Source organism: Balaenoptera borealis, assembly GCF_965194805.1.
Source record: "Balaenoptera borealis genome assembly, chromosome: 4".
Taxonomy (NCBI): domain Eukaryota; kingdom Metazoa; phylum Chordata; class Mammalia; order Artiodactyla; family Balaenopteridae; genus Balaenoptera; species Balaenoptera borealis.
Window position 1 is genome coordinate 1704628 of NC_138861.1, and position 20559 is coordinate 1725186.

General features: G+C 39.4%; 1 protein-coding gene across 5 annotated transcripts in view; it reads right to left on the reverse strand.

Moving 5' to 3' along the window:
- Window positions 1-20559, reverse strand: part of PDGFC (platelet derived growth factor C) — a gene marked incomplete at its 5' end in the record, with an annotated part of 219348 nt that overhangs the window by 108921 nt on the left and 89868 nt on the right. The window lies entirely within an intron of this gene.

Genomic DNA, 20559 nt, shown 5'->3' on the forward strand with positions numbered 1-20559 from the left:
TGCAGTGTTAAGAATCTATGGAAGTGTCAAAGTAAAATGTGAAAGTTAAATTCAAGCCCCAAAGACCAAATCATGGGATTCGCTGACAAAGTAATGTCACGTGAAGAAACTGCATGAATAAATATTTTGTGGCAATAAAGGCAGGATATTAAATACTATGAATGTCATGCAACTCCCAGTCAGACCTGTCATTAAAAAGAAAAAGGAGCATTTTGAAAGTTCAAATGGAATATTTTTAGCTAACGTAAAACTAATTCTTGAGCTGGGAACTTAATTCTTTCATAGGTCATTTTAAAGTCAAATAAAATTTTATTACTACAAAAACAAATTTTTTCTCAAAATGATTCCTGTGGAAACACTGCTATTTAAGGATTATCTGTCACCAGCTTTGAAAATGTAAGTGCATCTGTTAAAGAATCAATTTAATAACGTTTTACAATGAACAAAAAACACCCAAGGAAAAAATGGATATGTAAACATAACTCTCCAAAATTAGAAGCATACTATTTTTTCATATATTTTCAGAGACTGATTTTATAATAGTTTGCTACCGACCACCAATGGGACGATATGACAGTTACCGATTGCTCTTTTAACTGCTTCATTTCATTGTGCTATCTGGCACCACTTTCTACTTCCTTTCCTACTTTAGATATCTTAGATGCTACAGAAGTGCATCCTCTTCTACCTAGAGTTCCTTCTTCTCCAAGAATTTGTCCTCAGTATTCTTTCTACGTTCTCAAATCCTGGGCGACCTTACTTCTTGGACTGAAGTCAGTATCTTCCACAAGCATATGCTCTTTGAATCTAGAGCAGTAGCTCCGAACTCTCTCTCAAGCCACAAAATCACACTCCCAAGTGTCTGACTAGTCCTGTAAATCAATATATCCTACTCCAAACTTACGTATAAGGTCTAGATCCTCTTCTACTTTTTTTTTTCTAATTTCTATAAACGGAATCACCATTTCACCAGCCAGTTAGCCTCTAAATCTCCTTATTTTTTACTTTAACTTTTGTGTGTGACACTACATGGCCAATTTAATATGATTGAGACGATTTTAAAATAAAACGTGGCCTAGGACGCGGTTAGTGCTCAATACATACTGGTTACTATCGTGTCTGCAACTGTCTTCGGTATGGATTACTCAGTTTGATCAGACAGCAATCTGCCTCTTCCTGCTCTGCGACCAGAGTTTTGCCCCCTGCGACTAACAGCATATTTGTGTACTACTTGTACACACCTATAAGTGAAACAAATCTTCTATATTAAAATCAATACTGATAATCCCATACCTCCTTAAGGAATAAACTTAGGAAGTAAACATATTTCACCAAATATGCCTCTTCATGTCTGGTTTTATCAGAGTGAATTTTTAAGTGAACACAATTAAGAGGGAAGCGGTTTCTGATCTTTTTAAAACGTTGGTATGGTTTTTTCACACACACATACACAAAAGTTTAATACTAGTAGTCAAATTTTGAGTCTTTCACGTCTTATTTAAGAAACTATATCTTATAAGGTCGAAAGGATATTCTTTTATATTTCACCCCTGAATGTTTCTTAAAAAAGGTTTTTGTGTATGGTATGAATCATGTCTAATTTCATTAATTTTCCCATATGGATGGACAATATTCTAAACATTTCTCTATTCTCTGTCTCACAAATCAAATTGCTGTATGTATATAAATCAATTTCTGGTCTTTTTGTTCTTTTTCATTGTACTGTGTGCCTATTCTTGTACAAAAACACCATATGGTTATTACGTCTTTATAATACGCTTTACTGCCTTGGCTACTTACTCATGGCCCTTTACATCTTTACATCAGTTTTCAGATTAGCTAATCAAGTTCCATGAAATTCTACAAGAATTCCACTGACATTATGCTGAATTTATAAAATGATGGGAGGATACTTTACGTAACTGTAATGTTAAATTCGCCCACCAGTAAGCATGGTATTTCTCTCTTCATTTATTTACAGCTTATGTGTTCCTTTCTTTTTAAGACTATTTGAACACCTCCAAAGACAGCTACTGAAAAGGTAAGGAACAAGCATAAAACTGCTGGTAAGTGTTCTCCCGTCAGCTAGGAAATGCCAGCGTCAGATCTGTGACAACATCCCAAAGCCAAATCCAAGGGTAGGGAATCAAAACAGATGCACAGCGGAGAAAGTAACCGCTGCATACGGCCCTCAAAACCATCAGCTGCCAAAGTGTTCTAAATCTTGGCTCGCTCCCATCTCCAGAAGAGACACTGTCTCCCTTACGCCGCCTGCACAGCTTTAACAGTTCTCCAGCTACTATTTCAATACAATTTCAGTTATCTTCCCAAAGGTCTCACACACCTTCTTTCAGATGAACTGAAAGGCAGCAGTTGTGAAGTTGTCACGAATAGGAGTTTTTCACGCTGTTTACAATGGCTTTTTCATCCGTTGCTTTCAGTGTTTTCCTCAGTACTTATCTGAAATCATCTTATGTTAACAGGCATTTGCTTCACTGCCCTTCTCTCCCTTCCAGAAGGTGGGTCCCTTGAAAGCTGGCATCCTGCCTGGACTGTTTATTGCTACCTTCCCAGCAACTATAGTAATACATTGTCCATAGGAAGTACACAGTATGTATCTGTTGAATTAGTAAATTCATATTCATCTAACAATATGCCTTAAATGTAACTATACAATAGTCAGACTGTCTTAACAGTTTTATAGTTTTGTGATCCTGTTATCCACGAAGAGGATACCAAAAGGACTGGCGTCATAGCCAAACCAGGAAAGTCTACTGAACAAAAATGATTGACTTACTTCCCCGGTTCAGGCCTCCTCCTACTTCTTCCCTTCACTTTTTTCTACCCATTTATTACACTTTAAAGAGTCTTCTTTTTCTCTCTCTCATTTTACCTTAATAGGATTTTCTTTTTCCTCTCCCCATTTATCTCACCCAAAGGAATTTCATTAGGACAAAAGTTTAGAGTGTTTCACACAAATTTCATAGTGTTATAAAGCCCCAAGGCTGAAGTGAACTTAAAGCAATGTTTTTGTCTTAAATATGGAATGAAAAGGTGAACACAACACAGCATTATCTTCTGCTTCTAAGAACTTTCCTCTCCAGCACGCTGTCTCTGTGAAACTCACTCTTCCCCATAATCTTCTTGAAGATGTTATCCCTGCCGTCTTTAAATGGCTTTTATTCTCTTCACCTACAGATAAATTGATATTACAAAGTTGTTTCCACAAGGCTTATTACAAACTTATTTTTTTAAAAGAGAAATATGGAATGAGTGCTTCAAAAGAATGCTCAGCCCCTATGCTACTGATACGTAAACACCATGAAGATGAAGAAATCCTTAATACAGAGCCACTTCCTATGGGGAACTAAATGACTTTCTCACCCGTCCATGTTCACACAGTATTCCAAAGTCTAGCCCAATTTTAATGCCATTTATTTGTATATTCTATCTTGCTATAGTTCTATGACAACAAAAGCTATGCTTTATAAAACGGTTGCAAAGTTTCTTTGAAGAAACTGGACAAAGGAAACAGTAAAGGGGAAAAGATCATAGAAAACACTGAATGCTGAGTGATTCAAAATACTAAAAGTCAACGTGGAGGAAAATCCTGTAGGTCAACAGAATAACGGTTCACAGGCAGAAGCTTTTTTGTGTCGAGTGTACGGTGCAAAGAAAACCAACGTGGGGCGGAAAAGGCCATAATGCTCATTATTCCTTCCAATAAACCGCTCAGTCCGTAGTAGCAGCTGCAAATTCTCTTAGGGAGATGCCAACGCGAGAGTTTTAATCAGCTGAGGATGGGAAGTGTGTAAGAAGTTCCTTGCAAATAGTAGCAGGAAGAAAAGAGACAAACGGAAGGAACTGGAACAAATCTAGGCAATTTATAGACGAAAAAACCTAAAAAGGATTAGATTTAAAACTATTTTCCTGGTGAAGACTGTAAATCATGAAAACAAACAAGCAATCACAAGGGCCCAGTAAGGCTAAACAAGAAGTTACTGTGTCATTCTGAGTTTTTGTTTTACACTTTTGGTTGAAGGTAAGAAATGGTGCAGGTATAATAATTTTTAAAAAGTGAATGAAGAAATTGACTCTTTTAATGGGCCATGCATAAGAGAACTCATCTGTTACAACTGTCTTCTATTTTAAAACTTTCAATCATTTTTGCTCAATACCTATATATTTAGATGTTTGTTTATGGATTAATATAAAGCGTGTTTAAATATTTAATTCAAGTGAAAATGAGTTAAGACACACTGTAGGAAAATTTATTAAAGAGAATATACTGCTTAAGTACTTTAGCCACAAGGTTAAATAAAAGCTACTTTTTAAAAAGTTATAGGCTAGGCAATAACACTTCAGTATTATTGTAAATGAACATCAGAATCCTGATCATGTGGGTCCATATGAAAGATAAAGGTGTCACCAAAGATGTATCAATTGCAGGCTTTTAACTTACGCACCTGTGCCTATCCAATAACGCTGGGGTCTAGTTCTCAAATAGTTTTTCTGATAAATCTACACTTTTTTGGTTCTCAATAATCAAACGGCATATTTTAAAGGAATAAAACTAATTAAAGAATAAATAACAACAAAAAAACTAACAAGGTTATAAAAATAAACCTCTTTAAAAAACCACAAATAAGATCCCTAAACCTCTATTTACCACTTAGATTAAAAATAATAGTTTTGCCCACTCTGGTTATACTTGGGGACCCCTTTAACACAATAGTCACAGCTGCTGTCCTTTACCATGTTTGTCATAAATATGATAATATACTGAAATTTATCTGTACATATACAATACGTACACACCCACGCACCCGCGTCGCTAAACCCAAGTGTAAACAACGTGCCACAGGTGTGGATTTCTGGGAAAGCAGAGCAACGAGTCCGTGGCCTGAAAAAAGTGCAAACAAGGCTAGGTCTTCAAATCCCGAAACCTGATTAAGGATTTGTTTTTTGTAGCACACACATTAGCAGACATTTCTGGTGGCACCGCTTTGATGCGTTCCAACTGGAACACGCTGTTGACTCAGAGCTTCAAAGGGCCAGCGGCAGAGGCGGACCAGCACACAGCCCTGGACCCGTCACCCACAATGACCTCATTCCCCCTGAGCGCCCGGGGCACAGCAGACAGACTCACACATTCTGCAGCTTAAGCTTGGAGGCCTTCACTGTTCTTTACTTGGAGGATATGTGGAAGTTTTATCCCCTTAACTAGACTGGCGATTACTTCAGGCCACAAAATATACCTTAGTGTGTTTTCCTTTACAACATTCCACGTTAATGCGACTGAATATAGAATTTCAGATGATTCCATCTTTGACAAAGATTGTTCTGCACACAGTAAGCAATTAAACATATGCATTTCAGGATGGCTGTGAGTGACAACATTCATTTGGACTGTTAGCCTTTTGTTAAAAAAACCTCTTGCGCTGAAAGAAAGTATATATAATGCTAAATGCACCATGATATTGACAAAATACACAAAACATTTACTATTTATTATAACTGCCTCCTGTCAAGACTAGGTTTATGCAACTACTCTTCACCCATCAATATCAGCAGCTCACTAGGCATGGATTCAGGAAAAGTAAGTTTGACCACAGCTCTCACCCCCAACTCCCAGAATGAGCATGACCGTCAGCTTCGTTCCTGGCGATCCAGTTCGGAACCCTTGCTCTGGACCACTGTTTCTGGAAGCGTAGTAACTGTACCACTAGAAGGTTTCAGTACGATTTTCGTTAGTACCTTAAAAAGGCACGTTCTTTATTTAACAGTTGATAATTCACTTTAATAAGTATTAACTATACATAAATTATATTTTGTTTCCATGGATATTTCCTACTACTTCTTTTAAAATTTTATTTATTTATTTATTTATTTATGGCTGTGTTGGGTCTTCGTTTCTGTGCGAGGGCTTTCTCTAGTTGCGGCAAGCGGGGACCACTCTTCATCGCGGTGCGCGAGCCTCTCACTGTCGCGGCCCCTCTTGTTGCGGAGCACAGGCTCCAGACGCGCAGGCTCAGTAGTTGTGGCTCATGGGCCTAGTTGCTCCGCGGCCTGTGGGATCCTCCCAGACCAGGGCTCCAACCCGTGTCCCCTGCATTGGCAGGCAGATTCTCAACCACTGCGCCACCAGGGAAGCCCCCCTACTGCTTCTTTTAAAGATCTATTCAATTAAGAGAAAAGGTGCTCATGGGACTTCCCTGGCTGTCCAGTGGTTAAGACTTTGCCTTCCAATGCAGGGAGTGAAGGTTCGATCCCTGGTCGGGGAGCTAAGATCCCACATGCCTCAGGGCCAAAAAACCAAAACATAAAACAGAAGCAATATTGTAGCAAATTCAATAAAGACTTTAAAAAGGGTCCACATCAAAAAATCTTAAAAAAAAAAAAAAGAGAAAAGTTGCTCAATGTAAGAAAAAATATTTAGGGAATATTTGAGTGAATAATTTAGTGAGTAACAGGTGAGTAAAACCTTGGTCAAAACTATGAACGGGTGTAATGCAGTGTCAAGTCTGGAATAAAGGCTGTAAGGTCATGAGGGTGGAACCAAAGCTGATGTGTTGTTTTATACGAAAGGTCTAGCACATTCTTTGGACTTATTATGCTCTTAATAAACATTTTTGGAAAGCATATAATGCATAGGTAGGTCTTCTCGCTTGGTAAAAAAAAGAAAAATGTCAGGTTTGAGCAAAAGACAGCAAAATTAAATATGCAAAGTAATTCAATGAATACTAAAGTCCCAGAGCTGCAAAGATCTTTTCTTACTTTTACTAAATTGTTTGAAACTATCACAAGTCATTCCTGGTCAGAAACATGAAAGCCCAGGCTTGTGCATGGATTACAACGATATAACAGATTAGGTGTTTACTGCTACATATGCATATATTGTCACTTGCAGAAGTAGTGATCAGGAGATTTTTAAGACTGAAGAGGGTGTGGCATGACCAAATTCCAGACACGACGTATCTTCTGTATTAAAATCAAAATCAACAGCCTAACGGCCCTTTGGGCATTAGCTCTAATATGAGACATTAAATTACAAGATGTTCAAAAAATGTTGTAAGAATTGTGTAACTGCCCAGTTGTATAATTGTAAACATGTACAGCTGAGTATTATATAGTTAATAAATTGTCTTAAGTGTCATAAATATGGAAAGAAAATTTAATATATACCATAAAGATGACCATTTTCAAAGAATCAAAAGAGTAAAATTATAGATCATAGACCGTACAGCAGTTTTTTAAAAATATTTAAAACATTTATTAAACATCCAGTTTGAAGACTGAAACATAAGAACAACTTTAGTTTAAGGTGGTTTCTAAGACAGACGCTGGAGAACAATGGAGACTCAAATACAACAAAAACTATGAGTAGCGAAACAGATCTCACACAATCTGGGGAGAATTTACATGTATGATATAGTCAAGGCAGCTGATATAAAAAATAAATCAGTAGTTTACCTATGATTCAGCTCAAGAAATTTAAAAAGCCTACACACCTGAAAAAAAAAAGAAGGAAGATACTGCATCTTCCCTCCAGCTGCCTCTTGGTCAAAAACATTGGATACGTGCCAGACAAAATAAACATTTCTCTATTTGATAACTTATTTTTGAAATGGCCAGCATCATTTTAGGTGTATGTACTGCCTTTTATGTGCATGACCATGTAGATATTGCAATTATCAGAAAACAAAGCAAAACTAAATGATGAGTGAGAGCAGAATTAAGACCGATGTCAGGGGTTAAAACTGCCATCCAGAAGTTCATTTGTATCTTTTCTTTTTTAGATTTCACATGTTAGTGATATCATATGATATTTGTCTTTCTCTGTCTGACTTACTCCACTTAGTATGAGACTCTCTAGATCCATCCATGTTGCTGCAGATGGCATTATTCCATTCCTTTTCATGGCCGAGTAATATTCCATTGTATATATGTGCCACATCTTCTTTATCCATTCCTCTGTTGGTGGACACTCAGGTTGCTTCCATGTCCTGGCTATTATAAACAGTGCTGCTGTGGTCACTGGGGTGCACGTGTCTTTTCAGAATGTTATACTGTTCCGAGCAGAGTGCATCCAGGAACATGTCTGGTAAGTGCACACAGTGGAACTTACAAATGTCAGTAATGTCTCCCTTCTGGTCAGAATAACAGAATGAAGACAATGATGATTAAGGGTAGCCCAGCTCACTGGGAACTGGGCTGGATCTAACGCTTATTAACCTTCCTTCTATTTACAGAGTTGAAGAGGGAATGTGACCATGATTCAAGTGGACGCTGAGCCCTTAAAAGTCCACACACCCCGACCTCCAGCAACACCCAGGTCTACCAGATGTCCCTTCATGCAGTCAAGCTAAGTGGTAAAATAAATCTATGGAGACTATCATAAAATCACTGAAGCCCAGGCAAAAGGTAATATTAGCCCGACAGATCAGAGGAAAAGGCATCTCAAAAGTGACTGAGCACAGAAGCGTGACGAAATAATTTTAAAACTGTTTTACATGTTTGTAAAATGAAAAATGGAATCCTGAGGAAGCATGACCCCTGAGCTGTGGGAGAAGCTAGTGGACACAGAACACAAAGGATGGAGAGTCAACCTAAGAATGATAGATGCTCCTGCGGAAGAAAACATGAAGTTGGAACAGAAACAGAATCGAACACGAATGCTTGGCTGTGCAGAGAAAAAGAAAACAAAGCGATGACATGAATAAGCAGATAACAAGTCTCCCCGTGCGTGCCCTTTACAAACTTAATGAAAGACGATCTATTCCTAATCATTTCCCCACAATATTTTAAATTATAAAAATATAGGGAAAAATCCTAAACTTCAGATTACTTATTCTGTCTACTCTTCCCAACACACCTTTGAAATAACTACTGTATAGTCTCCCATTTAATAGCTGAGCAAACTGAATCACAGAGAATTACACATGACCCCGGCAGGGTTTACGGATGGCACTAAGAGAAGAAAAACTGAGGTGGCCTCCAAAACGGGAGTCACGGTTCACACTGCTGAGGGTCTTGGCTGCCATGATTTCTCCTGATTTCACTGCATAACTCTTTTAAATATGAGACCATAACTGAGATTATGATCCCTTCTTCGTAATATAGAATTTCTGGTGAGAACTTTGGAATATGCTAAAAAATAAATATATGCTATTTATCATATTATGCTAGGATAAGAGTAGCTTTATTAAAATTATAAAACTTTGAATTTTTTCTCATCATTAACAGCATATCTTCATTTGCTGAAGCACCATTAAAGCAAAAAATGCCAGTGTAATCCCTAAGCACAATACCCTGTCCCCTTATAAGAGTATAAGTTGACATATATCTTCAATTCACAGATCAAATATATCTCTATTATGCTTTTCAGCAGTCAAAAACAATACCTAATCTAAGAAAGAGTGGCCCACTTAGTTAAATGTCTCAAGTTAATCATTTCAATATCACCTAACAATGATATAGCATCTACATACCCTTCTAGGTATGAAAGAAATAGTTTCACTTTTTTAACATTGCTCTCTTTTAATCTAAAAATTACTTATGACAGGGACTTCCCTGGTGGCACAGTGGTTAAGACCCCACACTCCCAATCCAGGGGGCCCGGGTTTGATCCCTGGTCAGGGAACTAGATCCCACATGCATGCTGCAACTAAGAGTTCACATGCCACAACTAAGGAGCCAGTGAGCCGCAACTGAGGAGCCCGTAAGCCACAGCTAAGGAGCCCGTGAGCCGCAACTGAGGAGCCCGTGAGCCACAGCTAAGGAGCCCGTGAGCCACAACTGAGGAGCCCGTGGGCCACAGCTAAGGAGCTGGCTCAACCAAATAAATATAAATAAATAAATAAATCTTTTTCAAAAATTACTTATGACAAATTTTACATGGCACATTCAAATGACCATAACTTAATCATTTTAAGTAAATGTTAATGTTATAATAGGGTTAGTGATGCATGGTGTAGGTTATTTTTATAAAAGTTCTTTCTTCCTACTGAACTCCATTCCACATCTTGCCGAAACTGTATATTGTAATCAAGTGTCCGCTGAGCAAATACTATAAGGCAAGCCTTGTTGGGAGGTAAAAATAGAAATCCCGGTGCTGTACGGGTGCACAGTCAGGAAGGGCGGCAAAGCAGAATACCCTACTTCACGCTTGTATTCAGTGCAACCTAACGCTGGTTACAAACCCCGAGTGCCAAGAAATTCAGAAGGAGGGAAAGCAGGATAAGTGGACCATGCTGTTTCGTCCCCTGACACCATCCCCTTGGGGATCCTCAAGCCACCCTACCCTCCATCCACATCCAGATCTTCTTGCTTAGTTAATTCTATTCACCCTTCAGCTCTCCTCTGCCCACGGAGACTGCCCCTGGTTCTCCAGGGTGGGACAGGACCCCTCGCGGAGCACGCGATACTGAGCGTGTCTTTCTTTCACAACACATACTGGAAGTGCACCTGGACTCATCAGCTCTTTGTTGCCCACCAACCCAACCGGGAGGTACGTTCCTCTGGCACAGACGGCACTGGCCCTACCACTGCTCACTCCAAGACGTACCCCTGGGCCCCGTGCGGGGAAAGCACTTAAATATTTGTGCAACGAGCAAAGGGGTGGGATGGATAGACAGTTACCTGGGATTCTGATCGGGGAAAGGAGAGGAGATGAAACGGCCTTTGGTTGGAGAGGGTGGGATGGGGGAGTGGGTACTCTTATCGAGTCATCACGGATTGGCTGGGAAAAGCAGGATGCAACCAAAATACGGCAGAATGGATTCTACCAAACGTGAAATTCACCACAAAAATGATTTTAAATTATAGTTCACAAATCTGTTTAAATAATATCATCTTTTAAAAACTGAAGTAGAGTTGATTTACGGTGTTGTGTTAATTTCTGCTGTACAGCAAAGTGACTTAGTTATACATATATACACTCTTTTTCATATTCTTTTCCATGGTGGTTTATTACAGGGTACTGAATACAGTTCCCTGTGCTGTGCAGTAGGACCTTGTGGTTTATCCATCCTATATGTACTAGTTTGCGTCCGCTAACCCCAAACTCCCAATCCTTCCCTCCCCCACCCTCCTCCACCTTGGCAACCACAAGTCTGTTCTCTATGTCTGTGAGTCTGTTTCTGTTTCCTAGATAAATTCATTTGTGCCCTATTCTAGATTCCACATATAAGTGCTATCATATGGTATTTGTCCTTCTCTGTCTGACAGACTTCACTTAGAATGATCATGTCTAGGTCCATCCATGTTGCTGCAAATGGCATTATTTCATTCTTTTTTATGGCTGAGTAATATTCCAATCAATAATATCATTCTATGGCTCAAAAGTATTTGTGGCTTCCCAGTGCAGACTAAAGCAGTACAAAATCACTGGTCCAGTATTCAAAAGCTTTCTGACTTCCATTCCCTCTAACTGGGGTAGAATCTTTGCACAGCCTATAAGTTCCATCTCCAATACTATTCTACAATAAATGAATAGAGCAGGAACTTCAGAATTAAAGAATAATGACTCACCACCAGAAGGAATTCCTGCAAAGCATTTCTATGTTTCCTTTCTCTTTGTATTTCCAAAGACTAACATAGTGCTTGACATCTTATAGGTCCTGAACACTTGAAATGTGTCTGATTTTGAACCGCCTCAAACATTGGCTGAACTATGTGATCATGACTACTTTATATAACATCTCTGTGCCCCAGATAATTTGTCTGTAAATGTAGTTAACATTAGTTGCCTTATAGAGTGTTTTCTACATAATATACGTTCAAAAATGAGTTCCCTCCTTTCCCATTCTTCTTCCTTCTGGAGGTTTCCTTACTGCTCTTTACTGAAAAGACTTGATAAGCCTTAGAAGTTTAGTTTGAAAAACACAACAACATTTAACCATTAAATCACTCTCTCTTCAGATGTCACAATAAGGAAAGCTTTGTCCCTGCTAGTTGATGAGAGTAACTAATTTTTATTATCTTCACAAGATATCTGAAAGACTCACTTTCACACTTACAGATAACAAAAATCTACCAAAATATGGCATCAACCATCTAATCCCATCTAGCAAAGGCAGAGGCGAGGGGAGAAAGTAAAGCATTTTAGATTTTAATTCCTTGTTTCCTCTTTTAAGTTGCTTACTTTCTTAAAGCCCTCCCCTTAGAAAAAAGCCTAACAGTGACATAGAAAACAAAAAAATGAATTCTCCAAAGGCACAAGAAAACCAAACTACTCAGTGTAACTAAAAATACAGTACATTAATAATAAAGAACAAAGCTGTTGATCAGTATTTAAGCCTTTATACAAACATGGGGCATTTACTCCAAATTCCAGTATTCTTAACCATGATTTATGGACATTTTTTAGCTACTGAGTAGAACATGCAGATTTTCATTGTTTTGATTTTAAACAATAACACACTATTTTCCTCTCCTGAAGTACAGTTCTTTCAAAGCCTCCAGTAATCTCCAAAGTAAAATTATCAATTAGTTTTATGACCCTATATTACCAGGCAGACTTTCCAAACTAGATATTTATATCTCAAATAGTAATAAGTCTTCCAAGTCTTATGTATCCAACTGTTTCATTATTCCACAACTGAAAAATCTAGTTTTCATTTACTTTGACAATTGAGTCTTCAATCTTTGCCATTCACTGTCTGTCTTTTAATCCCTTTGTAAATTGTAATCAAGGAATTTTCTGACAAAAATATTTCACGGAATACAAACTGCATCAAGACTCAAAAACCTATTTCCAAGAAGTCATAATAATACAAAAATATAACACTGTATAATTCACTTAACGTGAAGAACTATTAAGGCAGTTATCCTTAAATGAGCATTTAATGCCCCAAATATAAGACAACCTAAAAAGACTCCAGAACCATATTGTAAGATATTTAAAACTACCATCTTAAATATATAAACACACAGGGTTCAGAAGGCTAAAAGATGCCACACATAATGTTTACAATTATAGAAAGTTGTGTGTTGATAAAGATTATTCTTCTCTCTTCTTAGAAAGCTAAAATTTGACTCAGTGGAGATCTTTTCACTAAAAGTAATCAGCAGTAGATTTTGAAATAGATTTCCCTAAAGCCATTTTAAGCACAAATTTAAATGAGCTGCTACTGCATTGTTAAGATAACTGCAGCCTTCAGGACCACAATATAACACAGGAAACGTCACTCAGTAACTCCGGCTTGACGTCTTCGTTGTTCTAATATTCCTAGGCACTTTTCTTGTCTTTGTCTACATCAAACAAGATTGCACGCTTTTGGATACTGCTGTGTTTCCCTATTATTTCAGAATATTGCACAGTTGGAAAAGACCTGAGAGGTCCTCAGGTCCAACTCTTTAATTTACAGATGAGGGCTATGTGACTAAGCACCATGATATGACAGGATCAAAGCCATTTGGGTTTTTCAGAGGCTGGAGCTGAAAACACACCCAGGTGATCTTCAGACCCTTGGTCCTCGTCTCATCCTAGCCTGCCGCATTACCCTCTCTTTCACAGGCTTCCAATTAGCCTACCCCAAGAACGATCAGTTTCAGGAGGCAGGGGCTATGTTAACTCTTTTTGTGAAATGCTTTCAAAATGCAAACTTTCAGGGACTTCCCTCGTGGCTCAGTGGTTAAGAATCCGCCTGCCAATGCAGGGGACATGGGTTCGAGCCCTAGTCCAGGAAGATCCCACGTGCCGCGGAGCAACTAAGCCCGTGCACCACAACTACTGAGCCTGCACTTAGAGACCTCGAGCCACAACTACTGAGCCACGAGCCACAACTACTGAGCCCACACACCGCAACTACTGAAGCCCGCGCACCTAGAGCCCGTGCTCCACAACAAGAGAAGCCACCGCAATGAGAAGCCCGCGCACCACAAGGAAGAGTAGCCCCTGCTCGCCGCAACTAGAGAAAGACCGTGAGCATCAACGAAGACCCAATACAGCCAAAAAATAAATTAAAAGAAAAAAATGCAAACTTTCAAATATAATTGCCTTGATAGATTACACTGCCCATTTACCTTATGCAGAAGAAAACAAATTAGCTAGAATAATTCCAATGACCCTCAATTATAGTGGTCTTATGTGTATTCTGAACTTTCTTCTTGATGAGGATAAGGGCATCTGTAATGATCTGGGACTTTCTTTTCTCCCTCTCAGTATCTTAAAGAAAACTCAAGTAGCTGCTTATCTAAATTGCTGTTTTCTAAATTGTTATTTCTATTCACTGAAAACTTAATTAACAATATCATCAGAGCTGATAGGGGCCCTTTATTTAGGCTTTCACTTTTACTGAGTATCTACCTAAATCCAAGCACACCCGCAAGAAACCTTGGGTCTTTTGGCAAACACCACTCATGCACCAGTTTTGAGGGGAAGTTAAGGATGTCCACCTCTTACAGACCACTTAGAATTAATCCACCCTGACTTTCAGCAGAAGAATTAAAGGCGTGTATTCTACTGTGGATCCCTAAGCACCCCTTCCCCTCTTTTAAGTCATGTCCTGCTTGGAGATTGCCTCCAAGAAAAAAAAAAAAAAACGAAGTGAGATCAGGAGGAAACCCATGGGAAAGCAAACCTGGCAACTAGTTTTTACATTCAAATATATTTAGATTCCACAACAACGTCACATTTACACGAGGCCATAGTAATGCTTTATATTAGTTAGATAAAATCAGCTGACATAATGTATATTTAACATTTGTGAGGCTTGAAAGATTGTTCATCCTTACTTTCTCCCTTTTCCTTGTAATAGAAATAGGTCATGAAACCACAGACTGTCATAATTATTTAAAATGCATATACTTTTAGGAAAATATAAATACACTAGGCTATATTTTTATTGGCCTTAAGCATTGGTTTCTGGAGCTGATTTAAATATATACATATATCTCTATGGCTATAATTGTTAATATCAGAGATCTGTCATCTACAGAGAGTCTGTGTTTGTATTGAGAGAATGACGATTGAAGATGGCTTTGTTCTGTTTTGTACAAGCTCTGTAAGCTACACAATGTCTATTTCAGATCAATTTAAAAGTTCCAGTTTTCTTAGAAAATGAGAGACAGCACCCACTGACGCTGAACAATCGTGCTGAGTTAACAAGTACGTTCAAGTAGCTGTTAGCGGGTAAAGAGACTCTTATCTGACCCAAACCTCAAATGCAGAGAAGCCGAGGCTTAGCAGACAGGGACCTCAGATTCTCCGCAGCAAATATCTTACGTGAAAGTGATTTTACACATGTACAAAAGGATCACCTTGCTGTCACGAGCCACACTAAATCCCCTAATGAATTCTACAAAAGTAGAATCTTATCAATGTTTTCTTAGAAAAGAACGACGCGATCTGTAGGCTTCAAGTTGCTGGGAGTTCAGGTTGGCTTAGGCAAACCTCTCCCAAAAAGAATCTTTCCAGCCCCTACATGTGAATTATAAACCTTTAGATGAAAGACATTTTCATATTATTACTGGCACTGTTGCTTCAGGTACTGCATATTTGGAGAGGCCATAATAATAATATTTCTTCTGTTAGACATTTCAGAACGAATGTCCTAACCTAACCAGAAATAGAATATGAGAAAAAAAAAGGACTCAGGCCTACATACGTGCATATGTATGTGTCTGCGTGTGTGTGGACACACAGAAACACACACATATACCCACCCTTACATAAACATTTAATATCTAAATATTTTACCAACAATTCTACTCCACAAACAGAAGGTTTATGTGGGCTTATTTTATCTTACTTCTTCCATGTTAATAGCATCCAATGAAATCTTGCGTTACATATATGTCCTAATACAAGTGATGGGCATTACATTCAATAAAGAGATCAGTGAAAATGTAAGTTTCAAAATTTTCTAGGCTGTAAAAATTAAATTAATTAAAATGCATTTAATAAGGCTTAGAGTACCTGTGAACCCTTTCAAAGCCATGTGTGGCTTTAAGACTCTACATTTCTAACAGTTTAAATATGAATGTCATATAAAAATGGAAATTTCAACTGATAATTTGAAGTAAGCACTCATTAACTGTCAAATTGCTGCCATTTCATTTTGTGTCATAAGATGTAGGCATCTACATTCTTTATTTTTCAGCTTCCAGTATAACAAAATAATTTTGGCAATTCTTTTAGTATTCTAGCACACTTAGAGGAATATTTAAGAGTACACTACATTTTGTCTCCTGGGTTGATCATTATCACCTAGAATTCTTGTTCAATTATTAAAATGTTGCACTGCAAAGCCAATTTAGCAGGAAACCAGACTTGGGGGTGGGTGGAAATGAAATCACGACTCAGATGGGGATAAGAATTGGGGGAGGTTATAAACAAAACAAGAGTAACTCATAGCCAAGTCTCTTACATAAAATCCTAACTATTGATGTAAGTATATTTGGGGGGGCATTTTTTAGAGACTTCACTTATGTGTCAATAAAATGCCAACGTATTACAAACAATCCATAGATGACCAAGAGGTTAATTGCTCCTTCATCCTTGATGATCGTTCCCACAAGACTTGCAGCTCTAGTTGGGACTTTTTTTAAACTCTGTGCTAAAAATAAAATTAAAGTAGTTTTATATTGTGAATTAGTATTTGGTAGACACAGTTTTGTGAATGCTCCAATTGTCATCCCACACTCACTATACTCTGTTAACAGAGTCTTGATTTTTTTTTTCTCCCTTCTCCAAGGGGTCAGGTCCTTCACTGGAAGCGGATCACCTCCCCAGCCCAGCAGGGACTCAGAAATGACCTAATACGATGAACTGCGGTCTCCTTGCCCTGTGACCAGTGACTTCTAGACAGAGGCCTGAGACCCAGTTCTGGCCAATGAAGGAAAAGTTGCAGTTCAAAACGAGATAGCCGTGTTGAAGTTTCCTTTTCTGCGTCTGGACACAGCTCCGTGAGGAGGTGATACTGGGAAGAGCCTCAGGTCTGACGTCTACAGGCTGAGGATGGTGGAGAAACAAGTTTAATGAGCCCGGTGGCAATGACACTGAGCCCTGGAACTAAGTAAGCCTGATCCTGCCCGAACTCCAGACGTCTTGTTATAAGAGACAATAAACATAACACGTAAGCTATGAGTTGAGTGTTTTGTTACAGGCAGTTATTAGCATGCTACGTGATGACCCTATATTAGAAATCATGTGTGTATATACACATAATATGCATCCAAAAATAGAGCCATACGACCTACTATTACGAAACGTATTTCTGCATTCACACACCTTAGGTCATATACTCATTAGAACGTGAGGGAGAAGAGATCACCATGAACGTTTCACAGCATCCCAGTTTAGCGTAGGTGTGAAAATCTGATTTAAGAAAGCATTTATACCAATTGCTTATTTAAAAGTCTGATGTCAATTTGTTAGAAAGACTCCCTCTAGGTCATCTGTTTAGTCATGTGACTAAACACGGAACACAAAGAACTCATTTCAGGGCAACTGTCCATTCACCACTCCTGATCCTCTCATTTCTCTTTCAGGAATAAGGACAGGTTACATGCATTATCGTCAAATAGGAGCATTAGAATTGTGCCTGAGGTCACATAGTTTACCTGAACTCTTTCTTATTAATGGGATAACTGACAACGTCACAGAAGGAATAACTTCTTAAAAAAAAAAAAGCAATCAATTTTTAAAGAAAATCTGGGAGTCCATGTTGGTCTCAGGACAAGGAGACCGGAAAAGTCCATGTTCAAGATTACTGCCAGCATAGGAAAAGCAGAAACTGATACCCTAGTCCCATAACAGTTCAAAGAGTTTTCTATTAGGAATCTCCCTTAAAATAATAGGCTTATTTTACTCTCCTCTTGATAAGTATCCACAGAAAATTAAAGCATGTTTACCATGCGAGTGTGTAAGCAGTCTCCAGGTCAAGCAATCCTAAGAGGTTATTCATCCTGGTATCTGAATAACATAAAGAGGAGAAAACCTTACCACTGTGACACATCATTTAAGGTTGCAGTTAGTTACCTGGTCACCTCACAAATATCGTCTTACAATTCAACTTTGTGCACATTTATACCATCTACATATTTATAACCTGATTTAGTTCAAGAAATCCCTTAAAGAGAAAAGACCTTTACTGACCATAATTTCAGGTATAAAATTAGGTGTGAGATGAAAATATTCTCCAAAGAGCACCTCCACTTGGGTCACATGCTGCTGCTTCTTCCTGGTTCATCACCCAGAAATCCGTCCTCAGAAGGCCCTTTCCTGCATAGTCTGCCTAACTTTTTTGATCTATTTTGCCTGTTGCTTTGGTTTCTTCTCACGTGACTCAGGCTTGCTCCATCTTTTGTTTATTTGCAATTCACATCATTCTTTGTGTTTCACCCCTTTTTCCTCCAACAATAGCGTATATTTATCGTTTGTCAGTTTTGCATCCTTTACCAAACGGGTGTTGAAGGCTCAGCAGCTGCCTGCAGGAAGTATTCACAAGACGCTGAAGAAAAGGGCACATACAGCTCTCAAACAATTAGAGGCGGGAACCGTTTATCCACGACCTACAGGCTTGAGAAAAAAACCTGTTTTTTCAAAGTCAATCTGTTAAATGCCTTGAGTTACTCTTTAGGGCTAATGTACTATTGTACTGCAGGGCGTGTAATGACTCCTTTGTGAACTGCCCTCAGAACTCCGAGAGAACGAACACATTGAGTGTCTACCACTGGGATGAAGAATCCAGACACTCACTATTCTGTGTGATTACAAACCTCCCATTTCTCACTCAAAGTTATTATCTTCAGAAATCTAGTTTTCGTGCCCAGACACAGGCCTATCCTCCCCTCAGCCATGATCTCTTAACTCTACTCACCGTTATTACTCTTTTCCTCCTGTTCTCATGTACTCAAACACCCAATTGCGTCTGCAAAAGTCTCACATACGGATCTGGTAGTTTCTCTAAACATCACACCTTCCTATTAAACAGCCAGCCTACCGTGCATCGCATTTCATACTTTCCCAGACACATACACACAGTTGGCCCTTGGTATCCACGGGCCATTGGTTCCAGGACCCTCCAAAATCTACAGATGCTCAAGTCCCTTATATAAAATAATACAGTATTTGCATACAACATACACACTTCCTCCTGTATACTTTAAGTCATCTTTAGATAACTTACAATCCGCAATACAATGTAAATGCCATGTAAATCGTCGAGGTGTGCAGCTAATTCAAGTTTTGCTTTTGGGAAAGTTCTGGAATTTTTTTCTCTGAATTTTTTTTTTTAATTTATTTTTTATTTTTGGCTGCGTTGGGTCTTCGTTGCTGCATGTGGGCTTTCTCTAGTTGCGGCAAGCGGGGTCTACTCTTCGTTGCGGTGCACGGGCTTCTCATTGCAGTGGCTTCTCTTGTTGTGGAGCACGGGCTCTAGGAGCGCGGGCTTCAGCAGTTGTGGCACGTGGGCTCAGTAGTTGTGGCTCGTGGGCTCAGTCGTTGTGGCTCGCGGGCTCTAGAGCACAGGCTCAGTAGTTGTGGCGCAGGGGCTTAGTTGCTCCATGGCATATGGGATCTTCCCGGACCAGGGCTGGAACCCGTGTCCCCTGCATTGGCAGGCAGATTCCTAACCACTGCGCCACCAGGGAAGCTCTCTCTGAATATTTCTGATCTACGGTTGGTTGAGTCCGTGGGTGTGGAGGCCTGACTATATTTAAGATGTCATCTGATCCACAGAGCGTCCCTGTTATGGAGAAGGAACAGACACTATGCCACAGTCCCTGCGAGGATACTCAGCCCTAACAGATTTCAGTCACCTGCCCAAGTGTTAGAACTGGGATTTCAACGTGCACAACTTTCAAGGCCAAAGCTCTTAACTGCCGCACACCTGTCCAGGTGTCTACAACGCCGATTCTGTAACGTGGAGTTCACATGTAACACCTGAGCCTTTTCTTCACTGACAGGAGCTCGTAGGCCCACAGAACTCCCTCCACACAACCCCACAGGGCGTACACGGACCAGCTTAATACGGCAGACCTCCAAACCAAAAGGAGACCTGGAGCTCACAGAAACTGTCTTGCTTTCCTCTGATCTCGGCGTTTGCCCAATTCTCCACAGCAGCCAACTGGGTTTCTCTGTGAACAGAATGTAGTTCACGTGAATGTCTAAACAGCAGCTTTGCAAGCTTCACGCATAAAGGTTTAGCAAACTGTGTACATGCAGCTGTTTTTTCAATGTTGAACAGTCCAAGCATTGGTTTATCTGGGGAAAAGGTATATGGTACCTAGAAGTAGGGATGGGGGTTTTCTTGCTTATTTAATCAATTCGTTCCTTATTTTTGTGTATGCGTTTAACTTTACCTAAGCAGGTATTCTGAGTTCATACATGCTGACGGTCTGCGTTTTGTTAGCGCCTGGGTTTACAAGGAGGGTGGGCACTGGCTGAAAGTGACATGTGTCCAGTGAGGGGACGAAAACACACGGGAAGGGGGTCAGTTAGAAGCAGTGACTCTCGGACCAGACTGCAGAGGAAAAGGAAGCACCGGAGCGTCCATCCAGAGACCGGGGGGACCAGGAAAGCGAGGTGACCACTGCAAGAACCAGACGTTC